The sequence below is a fragment of the Phocoena phocoena genome, chromosome 14 (assembly GCF_963924675.1).
Source record: "Phocoena phocoena chromosome 14, mPhoPho1.1, whole genome shotgun sequence".
NCBI classification, from domain to species: Eukaryota; Metazoa; Chordata; class Mammalia; order Artiodactyla; family Phocoenidae; genus Phocoena; species Phocoena phocoena.
In genome coordinates, this window is record NC_089232.1 from 20,324,275 (window position 1) to 20,340,308 (window position 16,034).

A 16,034-nucleotide genomic window follows, 5' to 3' on the forward strand; every position below is an offset into this window, starting at 1 on the left:
TTTTATTGGAGTATAATTGTTTTACAATGTTGTGTTAGTTTCTACTGTACAACGAAGTGAATCAGCTATATGTATACATATATCCCTTCCTTCTTGGACCTCCCTCCCACCCACCCCCATCCCACCCACCTAGGTCATCGCAGAGCACTGAGCTGAGCTCCCTGTGCTATACCACAGGTTCCTATTCACTGTCGATTTTACACATGGTAGTGTATCTATGTCAAAACTAACCTCCCAATTCATCCCATCATCCCCTTCCCTTAGACTTTATATTTTATAGCAGTTTTAGATGCACAGCAAAATTGAGCAGGGAATACAAAGAGTATCCATATATACCTCCTGCAACCACCCACGCAAAACATCCCCCCACTACTGACACCTCGCTAGTGTTACATTTGTTAAAACCTATGAACCTACACTGACACATAGCTATCACTCAAAGTCCATAGTTTACTCTAAGGTTCACTCTTGCTGAACTTTCTATCGGTTTTGACAAACGTATAAATGACACGTATCCACCACTGTTTCATACATAATCATTTCACTACTATAAAAATCTTCTGTACTCTGCTTATTCATTCTTCCTTCCCCCAACCCCTGGTGACCTCTGATCTTTTTGCTGTATACATAGTTTTCCCTTTTCCAGAATGACACATAGTGGGAATCATACAGTATGTAGACTTTCAGATTGGCTTCTTTCACTTAGTAATATTCTTTTTAGTGCTGAATAATAATATTCCATAGTCTGGATGTTCCAGTTTGTTAATCCATTCACCTACTAAAGGACATCTTGGATGCTTCCAGCTTTTGTTAATTATGAATAAAAATAATATAGAAATTTTACTTTTTAATAACCTCCTAAATATGTCAGAACTTTTTGCGTATGTATGAGTACCCCAGGACTTCTTATATGTTTCATCTTGTTCTCACAAACCTTGCTACAGATTTCTTCTATTGTCTAAAAAATATTAGCCGATGAAACTCTCACTTTTGTTTTTATGTACTCCATTCATTAATTTAAAAAAATCACTAAGGCTTCCCTGGTGGTGCAGTGGTTGAGAGTCCACCTGCCGATGCAGGGGACACGGGTTCGTGCCCCGGTCCAGGAAGATCCCACATGCCGTGGAGCGGCTAGGCCCGTGAGCCATGGCCGCTGAGCCTGCGCGTCCGGAGCCTGTGCTCCACAAGGGGAGAGGCCACAACAGTGAGAGGCCCGCGTACCGCAAAAAAAAAAAAAAAAAAAAAAAAAAAAAATCACTAAATATCTTGTTTTATAATTCTTGTTTATTACCTATCAACTGTAACTTCCCTTTGTCAAGCATATTTATCATTCATATCCCTAGTGTGTGTGTATATGCTGTTTTAATGTTTGCAAATAAGTACAATGGGTGTTTTAGGAATCACATATATAAATTTTCTTTCTTTTGCATTTTGAAACTTTTCAGCTGCAATGTTATATAGATAGATTGTGGTAGGCAGAATAATGGGCCCCTGAAGATTTCCATGCACCAATTCCTTGAACCTGTGAATACATTACGTTACGTGGCAAAAGGAACTTTGAAGATGTGATTAAGATTATGAAATTTGAGTATGGGAGAATTTCCAGGATTATATGGATGGGTTGAATACAATCACATGAGCTCTTGGCTAGAGTCAAGAGGTGTATCAGAGAGATGAGGCAGAAGAAGAGTCAGAGAGATTCCAAGTGTGATAGTGACTTGAACGGCTTTGCTGAATTTGAAGGGAACCTTAAACCAGGGAATGAGGGCAACCTTTAGAAGCTGAGAATAACCCCTGGCCAACAGCCAGCAAGGAAACAGACCTCAGTCCTACAACCACACAGAAATGAACTTTGCCAACAACTTGAAAGAGCCCAGAAATGAATTGTTCACCAGGGCCTCCAGAAAGGAACATAGGCCTGCCAACACTTTGATACTATTTTTGTAAGGCTCTAAGCAGAGAAACCAGTGTAGCCCATAAGATTTCTGAACCACAGAACTGTGAGATAAATTTGTTTTAAGCCATTAAATCTGGGGGAATTTGTTAAGGCAGTGATAGAAGACTAATACAGAGAGATTTTATATCAATTATCGTATTTGAAAAAATAAAACAACTTCATTGGATGGCATTTATGAGTGCTTTTAAATTACCGTATTCTAGGGCAAGTTACTTAATGTCAATCAGACTTAGTTCCACAATCTGTAAAACAGTGACCATTTTTATCTGTGCTCCTGACTTTGTTGTGAGAAATAAATTGTCCAGAAATTGCTCTTTCTTTAATTAATATTTCTAATATGAATGAGGAAATGAATCAGACATTAAAATAAGATTATTCCTTGTTATATTTTGACCACTTTGGATCTGTTTCCATAATTTTTTATTCCCAAATAAAAGGAAATATCAGAGCTTCCATGGTGGCGCTGTGGTTAAGAACCCGCCTGCCAATGCAGGGGACACAGTTTCGATCCCTGGTCCTACACGCCGCAGAGCAACTAAGCCCATGCACCACAACTACTGAGCCTGTGCTCTAGAGCCCGCGAGCCACAACTAATGAAACCCATGCACCTAGAGCCCGTGCTCCACAACACGAGAAGCCACAGCAATGAGAAGCCTGTGCACAGCAGCGAAGAGTAGCCCCCAGTCACCGCAACTAGAGAAAGCCTGCATGTAGCAACGGAGACCCAGTGCAGCCAAAATTAAATAAATAAATTTATTTTTAAAGAAAAAAGGAAATATCTTTTATCTTTTCAAAGGAAAAAAATAACCAGTAATATGTCTCCTCAAACTAAATATGTCACTCCCATCTTCAGGCTCCCTAATAGACCCAGGATCCCTTAGAGGAAGATGGGGCAACTCCTTAACAATGTCCAGATTTTATCATTTTACTCTCAATGGTTATCCTGGAAGAGCATTTTTCTAAACTCTGTTCTAAGGAAGAATAGTTCCAGTCTGAATTCTTTCAATAGCAAATGACTGCAATCCAACTTAAATTACTTTGACTAAAAGGGGAATTTTGGCTCACATAGCTGAAAAGCCTAAAGTATGTCTCAGTAAGTTTCAGCTAGATGCAGGTGGTCATCAAAAATATTAATCACTGTGAAGGTTCTGATTGGTTTTGCAAAGGCCTGTGTTCATCTATGAACCAATTACTATGACCAGAGGAATGAGATGCTCTCATTCATTTGCCCACGCTTGTGACCACATGCAGAAGGAACAATTACCAAAAAGACTTTGAGGAACGGCATGGGAAAGCATACTGCGTAAACCAAAAGTACAGCTGCCCAGTCCAGCACTGTGAAATTATTTTAAAAGTGATCTCCACCATGAAATTTAATTGGTAAATGCTGGGTGAAATGCATTTTAAAGCTTTCCTTCATGAATCCTTAGAACGGCATAATGTGCATGAAAGTTATTTAAGAGAAAGCTATCATATGTAGTGTTTCCTATATTTATTTGATCAGGGAACCCTCTGTCACAAAGTATCTCTTGCAATGAGTGTTCTAGGAAACATGCTTTGGGAAGAGCTGACCTTAGATTTTGCCGCACTCTGCTGTTCTTTGATTCTCACAGCTTATTAATGAGCTTATTTCTGTTCTTCTTGATTTGTAAAATATCTGAGCCTCACTGCCATTATTAATCTTATTATTATAGAACTCGAAGAGTCTTTACTGATAATCCTTCATCTGTGGCTTCCTTATTTTGCAGATGGAGAAACTGAGACTCAAAGTGTTTTTTCTCCCATAATCATAGAACTAGTCAATTCCTGTATGAATCATCTGGACTAGGTTATGCTGAGGTAACAAGTAACCCCAAGATCTCAGAGGGTCACGTGTTAGCTCTGGTTTATATAATTCTCTTTCTGAGACCCACGCTAACTGCACAGCCACTACCGAGATTCTAATCCAACATCGTTACAGAGGGAAATAAAGCAATTAATTGTTCTGGTCCAGGAATAACTTGCGTATTGGATCCAAACTAGTCACACAGCCCACATAACCACAAAGAACTTTGGAGTGCAAAACTGCCATGAGCCTGGAAATACAAGGAAGCTGAAATGTTTGGTGGACAATCCTGATTACTACAAGGGAAAACGTGTTGGGACAGGATTTTCTGACTTACTTCTCTCTACCACTTTTGAGTTTCAAATGTGATTTGATGATGCATGGTGATAATGATAGATATCATTTACAGAATATGCTAGTGCTAAGGACTTATTAAGAATTTCCCACATATTGACTTATGAGGAGATCACTAATATTATCCACATTTTTACAATGAGGAATCTGAAACACAAGGTGTTTTAATAAGGGGTGCCCCAACTAAAACATGAAAGGTGCCTCATATGTTTAAGGCTCTGGGTGTTAATTCTTACACCAGGTCATAGGGTGGTGGGTGGTGGAGGTGAGCTTTTAATCTATACAGTCTGGCTCCAGAGTCCACACTACTCTTCACAGCACTCTACTACCTTCCCACTGATGGAAGAAAAATAACTCCTTCTTACAATTCAAAACACTAAGTTCTTAGTTCAGCTCTGAGATGGCTGAAGCAGATTCATTTCTTTTTTAACTTAACACATGCACCAAAACATGTTATGAAGGAGCTTTAGGAATTAAAAAAATAAAACAATGAATACTCCATCAAACAGAAGATTTATATTACCTGAGAAATGTCTACAGTCCTTATTCTACATACAAATGCACTCACCCATGCACACGTGCCTTTCCTCTAGTATTTTGTTTGAAAATATTCTCTGATAATCAGAAATATAAAGGCCAGTGAACAAGCAGATCTCCAATTCTACAAATACTATTGTCCCAAGTGCCTGTTTGCATTGTATAGTATTATATATAATGTTCTAACTAAAAGTTCAAACTCATCCTTGTTAAGAACAAATATTCGGAAGCCTTGGCACATTGATTTATTCATCCATTCAAGAAACTTTTGACATTTGCCTATTGACAGTCAAAATTCTCAATGTAAATTATTTAGATAAAAGACAGAGTTTGTGCCATCAATGACCTCACAGTATAATGAAGCAAACTGACAAAGAAGTACAGTTTAATGCAATGAGGGCTACAGAGCACACTGTTTATTGCTTACCTAGTATCCATTCCACTCTGTTTCCATTCTAACAGCTCTATACCTCTCCATCATGCAGCCCAGGTGCTTTAGGCTGAAGTTAACCTCACCTCTGGCTCCAAGACCAGGCCTGATCTAGGGGGAAATCCCACTGACCTTGTCACAGGCATTAGTTCAAAAGTTCAGGACTAAGCTCAATGTCCCATTTCATTCCCTGGCCAGAGAAGTTGATTTAGGAATTAACATATGATGGAATATGCACACATGGGATAAAAAAGTTTTCAGTGGCTTCCAAGAAATAACTTTCTTTTCAAGAGAGCTAATAGAAAAACTATCTACTTTTGTTTGGATTTAAATGGCATATGGGTATAAAGTAAGGAAATGACACAGTCTTTTTAGGTATAGGAAGGAAAAGATAGACCACTACAGATAGCTCAAACAAAAAAGGATTTAATACAGGGAATTGATTTACACAGGTGTTGGAAAGATTGAGTGAATGAGAGAAAATGAAGTAATTTAGACACTGTCATTATTCCATACATTAAAAAAGAGAAAATAAGGAAATTAGTTAACATTTAAAACTATACACATATATGCCATGCTCTAGAACTCACATACGAATAACTTCCTTTATTTACTACCCATTCCATGTTTACTTTGCCTGCAGCCAGGATCTCAGCTAATATGGTTCTTTACCAGATGAAGGTAAGCCAAATTTTCATTCCTGAGGGTGTGAGTTTTAGGTGGAGCTGTCTCTTTGGGTTGTATAGACTTCCATTAATTTTTCAACTGAACATTAAAGTACTAAGATCCACTCTGGGAAACCTCCTTGGCTCCAGACGTAATCTGACTGCCTCCTCTATGGAGGAGTAACCCAACTTCTCCTTGGTAAGAACTCCATAAATCACAGTAGCCCAGTATTTGTCTGTTGTTTCAGTAGAATAAGAAGCCCAAAATAATCAAGTGGCAGACGTAACTTCCATTTCCTTGAAAGCATTATGTCTCCTGGTTAAGACAGTTTTCATTATGGAAATAAGACCACTCAACCAACAGACCTCGAAGTTGTGTGTACAGGGAAAAATTGTTGAGGTCCACTTCTCTTCTTAATGAATGGCTTAAGAGTAAAACAATTTCATGTGTGGTATCTAATAGAAGCTGGTACTATGTGATGTAGGAAAATACCCCAAATTTTAAAATTCATGTCTCTCAGCTGGCACTGTATCTAATAAACCAGGAAGACATTCTATGTCTCTGTTAAGGCATCTGCTTCTGGGCCAAGAGTATATGGTAAAATCAGTGAATTGTATGAGCCCATAGCTGCCCACCTTTTGCTTTGTAATAAGTTCTTCAGTCAGAAGCAATATTTTATGGAATATCTTGATGGTGAACAGAGTACTCTAAAAGTCTCCTGATATTGGTGCTGAAAGAGGCATTGGAAGCAGGAAAAGCAGATCCAGCATCCAGAATAAGTTTCAGTTCCCCTGAGGACAAAGTCATTTACCATTTCTAGCTGGAAGAAGTCCAAAGCAATCAATCTGATACCAGGTAGTTGGCAGGTCTCCACAAGGAATGGTGCCTTATCAGGGTCTTAAGCTTGACCCTGTAGCTCCTGTACACTCAGCAAGGATGGTAGTCAAATATCTTTGTAGGGCCTCCCTGGTGGCGTAGTGGTTACGAATCTGCCTGCCAATGCAGGGGACACGGGTTCGAGCCTTGCTTCGAGGAGATCCCACATGCCGCGGAGTGACTAAGCCCGTGTGCCACAACTACTGAGCCTGTGCGCCACAACTACTGAAGCTCGCGCGCCTAGAGCCTGTGCTCCACAACAAGAGAAGCCACTGCAATGAGAAGCCCGCGCACCACAATGAGGAGTAGCCCCCACTCGCCACAACCAGAGAAAAGCCCGCGTTCAGCAACGAAGACCCAACGCAGCCAAAAATTAAAAAAAAAAAAAAAGATATATATCTTTGTAAAGAAGGACCATATTGTTGAGCCCTTGGAGAACACCTGTGCTACGTTGCAAACGAGCCCATTGAAAAAGCATTGGATAGGCTAGAAAACTGGTGGCTGGGTGACATCCACAGACCAGGCCATCATGTACACTTTTTGTCTAGGAGTTAAGCACTGTCACTTGGCTTCTGCCATTCAGGGATCCCATTGTTTCCACTGAAATCAGGGAGCCTATTTCAAAATTGGCCTCTTGCAATGTCATACTCAGAGAACAAAAGATAGCCACCAAAAAACTCATTTTCTTTAATTTTATTATGGATAAGTCCAAAAATATGTAAAAGAAGAGGAAGAGTATAATTAATCCATGATTATTTATCATTCAGCTTCAATAATTATCAGTTCATAGTCAATCTTGTTCCATCTATACCCATATCCACCCCCTGAATCACAGTTTTTGTGGATTGTTTTACTTCTCTCACTAATGTACTTTACAAATGTCTTTAATGGAGTGTTCTCTGGACTCATATAGGAACATATTAGGGGATGGCCAAGTTACAAATAAGAGATACACTCTGTTACTTCTACTTCCCTAAGCCTTGGAATATTTCTTCATTATGTCAGGGAAGTTGTAGACTCTGAACTTCATTAACTGTAGGTCACATTAGAGTCTGATGTGTTCACAGCTGAACTACTCCTATCTGCTTAGATAGCACGTTGGATACAGAATCTCCGTAAATTGCCGTTTGTTCCAAAATACTTAGAATCATTTCCCACACATCTACCCCAAATTTAAGCTAATATGAATAAAAAATAATAATCTTACAACTCCTTTTTGTATATGTCATGTCCCCCTAGATAGATTTTGCTCTTGCCTCCTAACGTATGCCAAAATCTGACTCAAGTCATAGGTCTGAAGGCATTGAGGCATGGTGGAGATCAGTCTTATCAACAGGCATCCACTTGCAAAGCAACTTCCTTATAGGAGGTTATTACAGGGTCTCCAAAGAGAAAAAGACTAATAGCCTTTGATATGGGAGATTATTTCTACTATCAATGGAAGTTCAAAGAGATTTGCCGGTTTAAGGTCCTCAGTTTCATCCATGTCTAACCAGATATCCATTCTTTCCCAATAAATGCTGAAAAGTTCACGTAAGATACATAGTGAGGCAATGAATTCAACTTACATTGTAGTTCTGGAATTTTCACTTTTAGATATGTGATAAGATTTAGGATCTCTCCTACAGCTGCAATAAATGAGACATTGTTTTAAGAACACAATAAAACCTCTGTGAGTCTCTGGCCTGCCTTGAACTAAGAGATTGAAGTCCTGGGCTTGTCAATTTCTCTCTCTAAGCAATCAAGGGCAGTCTCAAAAAAGCCTTGCCCCACAGGTTTTGTCATCATTACCACTATAGTGGTCAAATGTATTAATCACTTTATTTCCCAGAGCTTTGTCTTCAGTAGGCCTATAATCTAAAGCAACAACAGATAAGAGTTTGGCAAATGAGATGCCTTTGCATGTCATGAATTACCAGTAACCGGTTTTCCACTGGTGGTAAGATCATCACTATATTCCAGCTAGTTAATGTACCTAACCCAAGAATCCCATCTTTGAAGTCTGTTTCCTGGAACCTGAATAAACAGAAAGCCCTCTGATGATTTCAGATAATAGACTTTAATTCTGGGGTTTAATTCAGGAATATTATAACATATTTATTAGAAATTCTTTTTTTTTAGTTTTTATTGGAGTGTACTTGCTTTACAATGTTGTGTTAGTTTCTACTGGACAGCACAGTGAATCACCTATACATATAAATATATACCCTCTTTTTTGGACTTCCTTCCCATGTAGGTCACCACAGAGCACTGAGTAGGGTTCCCTGTGCAATATAGTAGGTTCTCATTAGTTACCTATTTTATACATAGACAACTGTCACTAAAAAAGGAGATGAAGATGTGGTATACCAGAGATTAGTAATTGCTGAAAGCAGCTACTTCATCTAGTTCTTGGAGAATGAAAGGAATAAGATGGTGTAATCAGAGCCCCAAAGAGCACTCACTGCTTCCCTGGTAGGATGATGTCTAGATAGCACAAGTATGGAAAAGGAGCCTGAAATGCTAGAACTATGGAAGAGGTGCCATTGACGCTGAAGCTGTATTGCTGATGGATGGAAGAATGCAGTTGTTCAAATACATTTCAAGAAGAAGAGCAAGAGAAAAGAACAATAGCTTCTCTATTCCTCCAACTATCTGATGTCCCACTAGTATCCTCTATTGGAAGAATATAACTAGAGGTTAGCTAGGAAACAAGGCCAAGGAATATACTCTGTACACCCCTCCCCCCAGTATTTCAGAGCAGAGAAGATGGGGGCTAAGAGACAATGGACCATGCAGCCAATGTGATGTAGAAAAATCTTGCAATTATTTTTGTGGATAAGTCATCTTCCTCTGGGTAAGAAAAATTGGTTTGTTCACCCCCCCAATGTGAATATAAAAATCTAACTCAAGTTTGTTAAGCACCTACTATATAGGAAATGCTGTTTATATTCCACAGACACTGTGGCAAATTAGAATAATATTGATACTCTAGAAATGGACACAGATGAAAAGCACATAACAAATAAATATGTAGTATAATTTCCAGTGTTGATAAAAGCCATGAAGAAAAGTAAAGTGTGGTAAAGAGATAGAAAGCAGGAATTGGTAGAGGCTTTTAAGAGCATTAGGGTATTTCTGTCTGAGAAGGTGACAGATGAGAACAGATCTGAAACAGTATGTAAGTGTGATGGTTAACTTTATGTGTCAACATGAAGGGTGTTTTAGGATGAGATTAACATTTAAATTGGTGAACTCTGAGTAAAAAAGATTGCCCTTCATAATGTGTGGGGGCCTCATCCAATCAAAAGAAGGGCTGAATAAAATAAAAAGATCAGCTTCTCAGAGAAAGAAGAAATTCTCCAGCAGATTGTTGACTCCTGGCCCACACTACAGATTTTGGACTTGCCAGCCTCTATTATTATTTTTTTTGGGGGGGGAGAGGCCCCTCACTGTTGTGGCCTCTCCCGCTGCAGAGCACAGGCTCCGGATGCGCAGGCTCAGCGGCCATGGGTCACGGACCCAGCCGCTCCACAGCATGTGGGATCTTCCCAGACCTGGGCACGAACCCATGTCCCCTGCATTGGCAGGCGGACTCTCAACCACTGCACCACCAGGGAAGCCCCAACCAGCCTCTATTATTGTGTGAGCCAATGCTTTATGATATTTATGTCTTCTATTGATTCTGTTTCTCTGGAGAACACTCACTAGTACAAGGAACAATGCTTGCAAGGCTCCATGTAGGATCGTTTGGGGCATAAGAAGTAGCAAATGTCAATAAAAACTTTAAAAGAAGAAAGAAGCAGCAAATGTCAAGGTCCTAAGGTAGGGACAAACTTGTCACATTGAAGGAATATTGAAATGGAATAGAATGGCAGGAGTGGAGTGAGTTAGAAAAGAGCAACAAGAGACAGGGCTGGAGAGATCTAGAAGGACCTTATTACATAGAGTGTCTGAGGTGATGGAAAGGATTAAGGGTTTTGTTCTTTTTTCTAATGGGAAGCAACTGAAGTGTTTTGGTCAGGAGAGTGACATAACTTGATTTTAATTTTCAACAGATTACCATATGACTACTAAATGGATAATTGACTTAGGGGACCCACTCAGAAGCACAGATACAAGGTAGCAGGACATTGTATCAGTCTAGGAAAGATGGGGTGGCTTTGTGATGTCCATCCTACCTCTGACCTTTGACTTACATGATATGATTTATTTTCTTGTTGTTTAATATAGCTTGACTTGAGTTTTCTATTACTTGCAGCTATAGTGATCCTGGCTGACACAAAATTTGGTAACAAGTGTATGGTGCTGAACCAAGGTAGAAGGAGGTCAATGAAAAAAATCTTCCCCTCTTGGACTAGGAAGTTGGTGATATTTGCTATGCAATTATAGAAAAGTTGGCTAAAATGACACTTCTTCTATCTTAGGAAAAGGCCATGTACTTATAAATGGTGACATATAGGGTGATTGAGAAGAAAAAGTCAGGACGTCAATCTCTTTTGGGTTAGTCTTCCAGTCTCCAGTGAAGTCTACAAAAAAGATACGGCTTACTTTAAAGGGAACTTTCTGAAAATAGGGAAGAGAAAGATTCGAAGAAAATACCATTCTTTTCTTCCTATCGACTGAAAGCCAAACTCTTTCAAATCCCAAGCTAAGGTTTTTGCTACGAGGACAGAACGGTGGGAGACATTGGGATAAGATGAGCCTAACTCCTCAGACCTCTCGCAAGGAAATACTGCTAATCATTTTCAGCTGGTTAATCATGTCATTGTGAAGGTGCAGGGGAAATTTAACTTGTGGTAATTATGACAGTTTTGGTGCCTTTTCATCTAAGTTTTATTTTTTTAATTGCTCTGAGACAGAGACCAAGATGAAAGTGCCATTCAGTTCCAAGGTAATGGGCATTACACAGAAGCTTGTTGCTAAGATAATGAAATGCTCAGAGTCAGACTTTGACCAGGTAAACTACCGTGTGTGGTTACCATGCTTGCAAAATTTTTGCAAACAAAAGATCAAAACCTGTTAATTTTTCAAGCAAGCTGAACTGCCAAAGAAATTCTAAACCAGGTTAAAAACAATCTTTGATTTCTTAAACCCAGAAAAATCTTCAGATCCTCAAACTTGAATCACCTGGGACTGGACTGCAAACACACCATCACTACAAAGGACATTCCCTTCATGGCCATTTTAAATATGACTAGGGAGTAAAATGGACAAAGGACACCCATCCCAAAATTTGAACTGGGTACTGTCAGTTTGGCTGACCAAGGATCTCACTTCTCTTGCAGGTCATAAGATAGTTTATATTTCTGTCCAAGAGGATGTGGTATCTATTTATCACCTTGTGACACTAGTGTTTCTTACCCCACTCATCCCCTTTTTCAACAGAGGTTTATTTTGTTTTATATCTTGTTGTTTTTATTTATTTTTTAAAATTTATCTTATAGAAGTATAATTGATTCATAATGTTGTGTTAGTTTCTGGTGTACAGCAAAGTGGTTCATATATATATAGATAGATAGATACTTTTTCACATTCTTTTCCATAATGGTTTATTATAGGATATTGAATATAGTTCCCTGTGCTATACTCTAGGACCTTGTTGTTCATTCATCCTATATATAATAGTTTGCATCTGCTAATCCCAAACTCCCATTCTATCCCTCCCCCACCCCCCACTCCTTGGCACTACAAGTCTGTTCTCTATGTCTGTGAGTCTGTTCCTGTTTCATAGATAAGTTCATTTGTGTCATATTTTAGAGTCCACATGTAAGTGATATCATATGGTATTTCTCTTTCTTTTTCTGACTTACTTCACTTAGTATGATAATCTCTATGTCCATCAATGTTGCTGCAAATGGGATGATTTTATTCTTTTTTATGGCTGAGTAGTATTCAATTTTATATGTATACACACACACACACACACACACACACACCCCACATCTTCTTTATTCCTTCATCTGTCATGTTTGTTTTAATAATGGCATCCACTTCCCTTACTACCACAGTATGTTGGGGTGAATACTATCAACATGGAAAGCTACATCTAGATCTGAGGGAAGAGAATGGATAAATCTTCAGGTTGTTTTCTTTGAGCATGGACACTCTTGCAAGTGTTATATATAGGAGGAAGGATATGTATGAATGTTTAGTGGTTAAAACATTGGATTCTGTTTAATATTGCTGAGTGTTACTAGTTATCAGCCTCCCCTTCTCACAGAATTGAATATTTTTATTCAGGTGTTCATCCCTGCACATATAATACCTGTGATCTCCATCCCAAACCCCAGGTAGTCATCACCAAAAGAGTACTTTATACTATCTTCTCACAGTGATTGATTTAAATTCCTAGATGTAATAACAAAGGTGAGGCATTCCTCTAGCTACAAATTATTTTTAAAGAAATGGTCATGTGTCTTTATTGAGGGTATGAGAATAAGTGAAGTTTTGTTGGATGTTTTAGGGAAATTTTTTTCTAACTTTTAAATGTTAGTTTTCTTCTAATGGAAACCACAGTAGATGAAGATGAAACCAGGAACTGCCACAGCTATTTTTCCACTATGAGGAGTATATACTTAGAACAAAGTCAAAGAAAAAGGGAATATAGTTTAAGGGTCTAAAGAACAAAAACAAGATCTAGGACCACTGAATGAAATTGTCCCACCCTGAAGTTTTGTATAAGTCAAGAAGAGAGAGAGTAGCATTGAAATATATATACTACCAAATGTAAAATGGATGGCTAGTGGGAAGCTGCTGCATAGAACAGGGAAATCAACTCAATGCTTTGTGACAGCCTAGAGAGATGGGATAGGGAGGGTGGGAGGGATGGAGATGCAAAAGGGAAGAGATATGGAGATACATGTATACATATGACTGATTCGCTTTGTTCTACAGCAGAAATAGTCACAATATTGTGAAGAAATTATACTCCAATAAAGATGTGAAAAAATAAAAAAAGAACAATTTTTGAATGTAAAAAAAAATACAAAACTTAATGAAGGTTTGGAATGGGTTTTCTGTTACTTGTATCCAAATTCACCCTGATATTGATATACAGGTTAAGAATTGGATATCATGCAAATGCAGGTTATTACAGAGTGTAATTCCTGGAAGAGATGTTTCCTGAGGTGAAACTGAAAGGAAAGTGTTACTTTGCCAAAGACAAGGGAGAGAAACTATAGGCAGACTAATAGCATTTGGAATACTGTAATACCCTTTTTTACTGTGGGGCCTTCTAGTGGGACATAGCCTAACTCCACTTCAGTAAGAGAAGAATCATGGGTGTGCCTAAGTTAGCTTCACGACATTGAGGTGCATGAGTTTACAAGACATTGAGGACTTTAAATTCAAGGAAGTTTGGTTGACATCATCTGATGTAACATCATTCTGTACAGAGCAAAGAACTGGAGGGACAGGGAACTAATAACCATTTGGTGATACAGAAGATGGCAACAGCAAGAACAAATGCTAGGAACAGTGAGTCAATATCAATGTGGCAACTAATACAGCAAGATGTTAAACCCAGAGCTGAGGACACAACATCAAAAGCCTAGGGGTAACTGAATCAATAAAGCCAGAAATGTGTAAGACGGTAAGTGGCAACTAGCAACTGACACCCAACCATGGTGTTGGGGGAAACAAAGAGATGTTGAGGGCTGTGCTGAACAGGATAACACATGTTCATATAAAGAAACTGCTGCTACTCAGCTCTGGCAGACTCCTTCCATGCAGTACTGTGGCTGAAATTGCCAGAGCTTTCGATTTGTGATAAATTCTGAAACTCCAGATTTTTATGAGAAATCTCCCTATTATAAATTTTGACATATAACCGAACGTAAAATAGATAGCTAGTGGGAAGCAGCCGCATAGCACAGGAAGATCAGCTCGGTGCTTTGTGACCACCTAGAGGGGTGGGATAGGGAGGGTGGGAGGGAGGAAGATGCAAGAGGGAAGAGATATAGGGACATATGTATATGTATAACTGATTCACTTTGTTATAAAGCAGAAACTAACGCACCATTGTGGAGCAATTATACCCCAATAAAGATGTTAAAAAAAATAAAATAAAAAAATTTAAAAAAAGCAGAAACTAACACACCATTGTAAAGCAATTATACTCCAATAAAGATGTTTAAAAAAACAGAATATATACATATATAATATTAACATGGGTTCAACCAAAATCAAAAGGAGAAAATAGTAATACACCAATAAATGAAAAATTAGTCAAACAATACACTTTAAAGATCTTTCCTATTTTTTCTTAGATTCCACATATAAGCGATATCATATGATATTTGTCTTTCTGTGTCTGACTTATTCAGTATGACAATATCTAGGTCCATCTATTTGCTGCAAAATGGCATTATTTTGTTATTTTTATGACTAACAGTCCATTGTGTATATGTACCACATCTTCTTTATCCACTCCTCTGTTGTTGGACATTTAGGTCACTTCCATGTCCTGGCTATTGTAAATAGTGCTGCAGTGAACACTGGGGTGCATGTGTCTTTTTGAATTATGGTTTTCTCTGGGTATATGCTCAGTAGTGGGATTGCTGGGTCATATGGTAGTTCTATTTTTACTTTTTAAGGAATCTCCACAGTGTTCTCCATAGTGGCTGTATCAGTTTACATTCCCACAAACAATGCATGAGGGTTCCCTTTTCTCCACAACCTCTCCAGCATTTATTTTTTGTAGATTTTTTGATGACAGCCATTCTGACCCGTGTGAAGTGATACCTCATTGTAGTTTTGATTTGCATTTCTCTAATAACTAGTGATGCTGAGCCTCTTTTCATGTGTTTTTTGGCCATCTGTATGTCTTTTTTAGAGAAATGTTAGTTTCTATTTAGGTCTTCCTCCCAGTTTTTGACTGGGCTGTTTGTGTTTTTGATGTTGAGTTTCATGAGCTGTTTGTATATTTTGGAGATTAATCCTTTGTCAGTTGCTTTGTTAGTAAATATTTTCTCCCATTCTGAGGGTTGTCTTTTTGTCTTGGTTACGGTTTCCTTTGCTGTGCAAAAGCTTTTCCATTTAATTAGATCCCATTTGTTTATTTCTATTTTTATTCCCATTACTTTAGTAGGTTGGTAAAAAAAAATCTTGCTGTGATTTATGTCAAAGATTTATGATTTATGTTCTGCCTGTTTTCCTGTAAGAGTTTTATAGTGCACGGCCTTACATTTAGGTCTTTAATCCATTTTGAGTTTATTTTTGTGTATGGTGTTAGGCAATGTTCTAATTTCATTCGCTTACATGTAGCTGTCCAGTTTCCCCAGCACCACTTACTGAAGGGGCTATCTTTGCTCCATTTTATATTCTGGCCTCCTTTGTAATAGATTAGGTGACCGTAGGTGCATGAGTTTATCTCTGGGCTTTCTATCCTGTTCCATTGATCTATATTT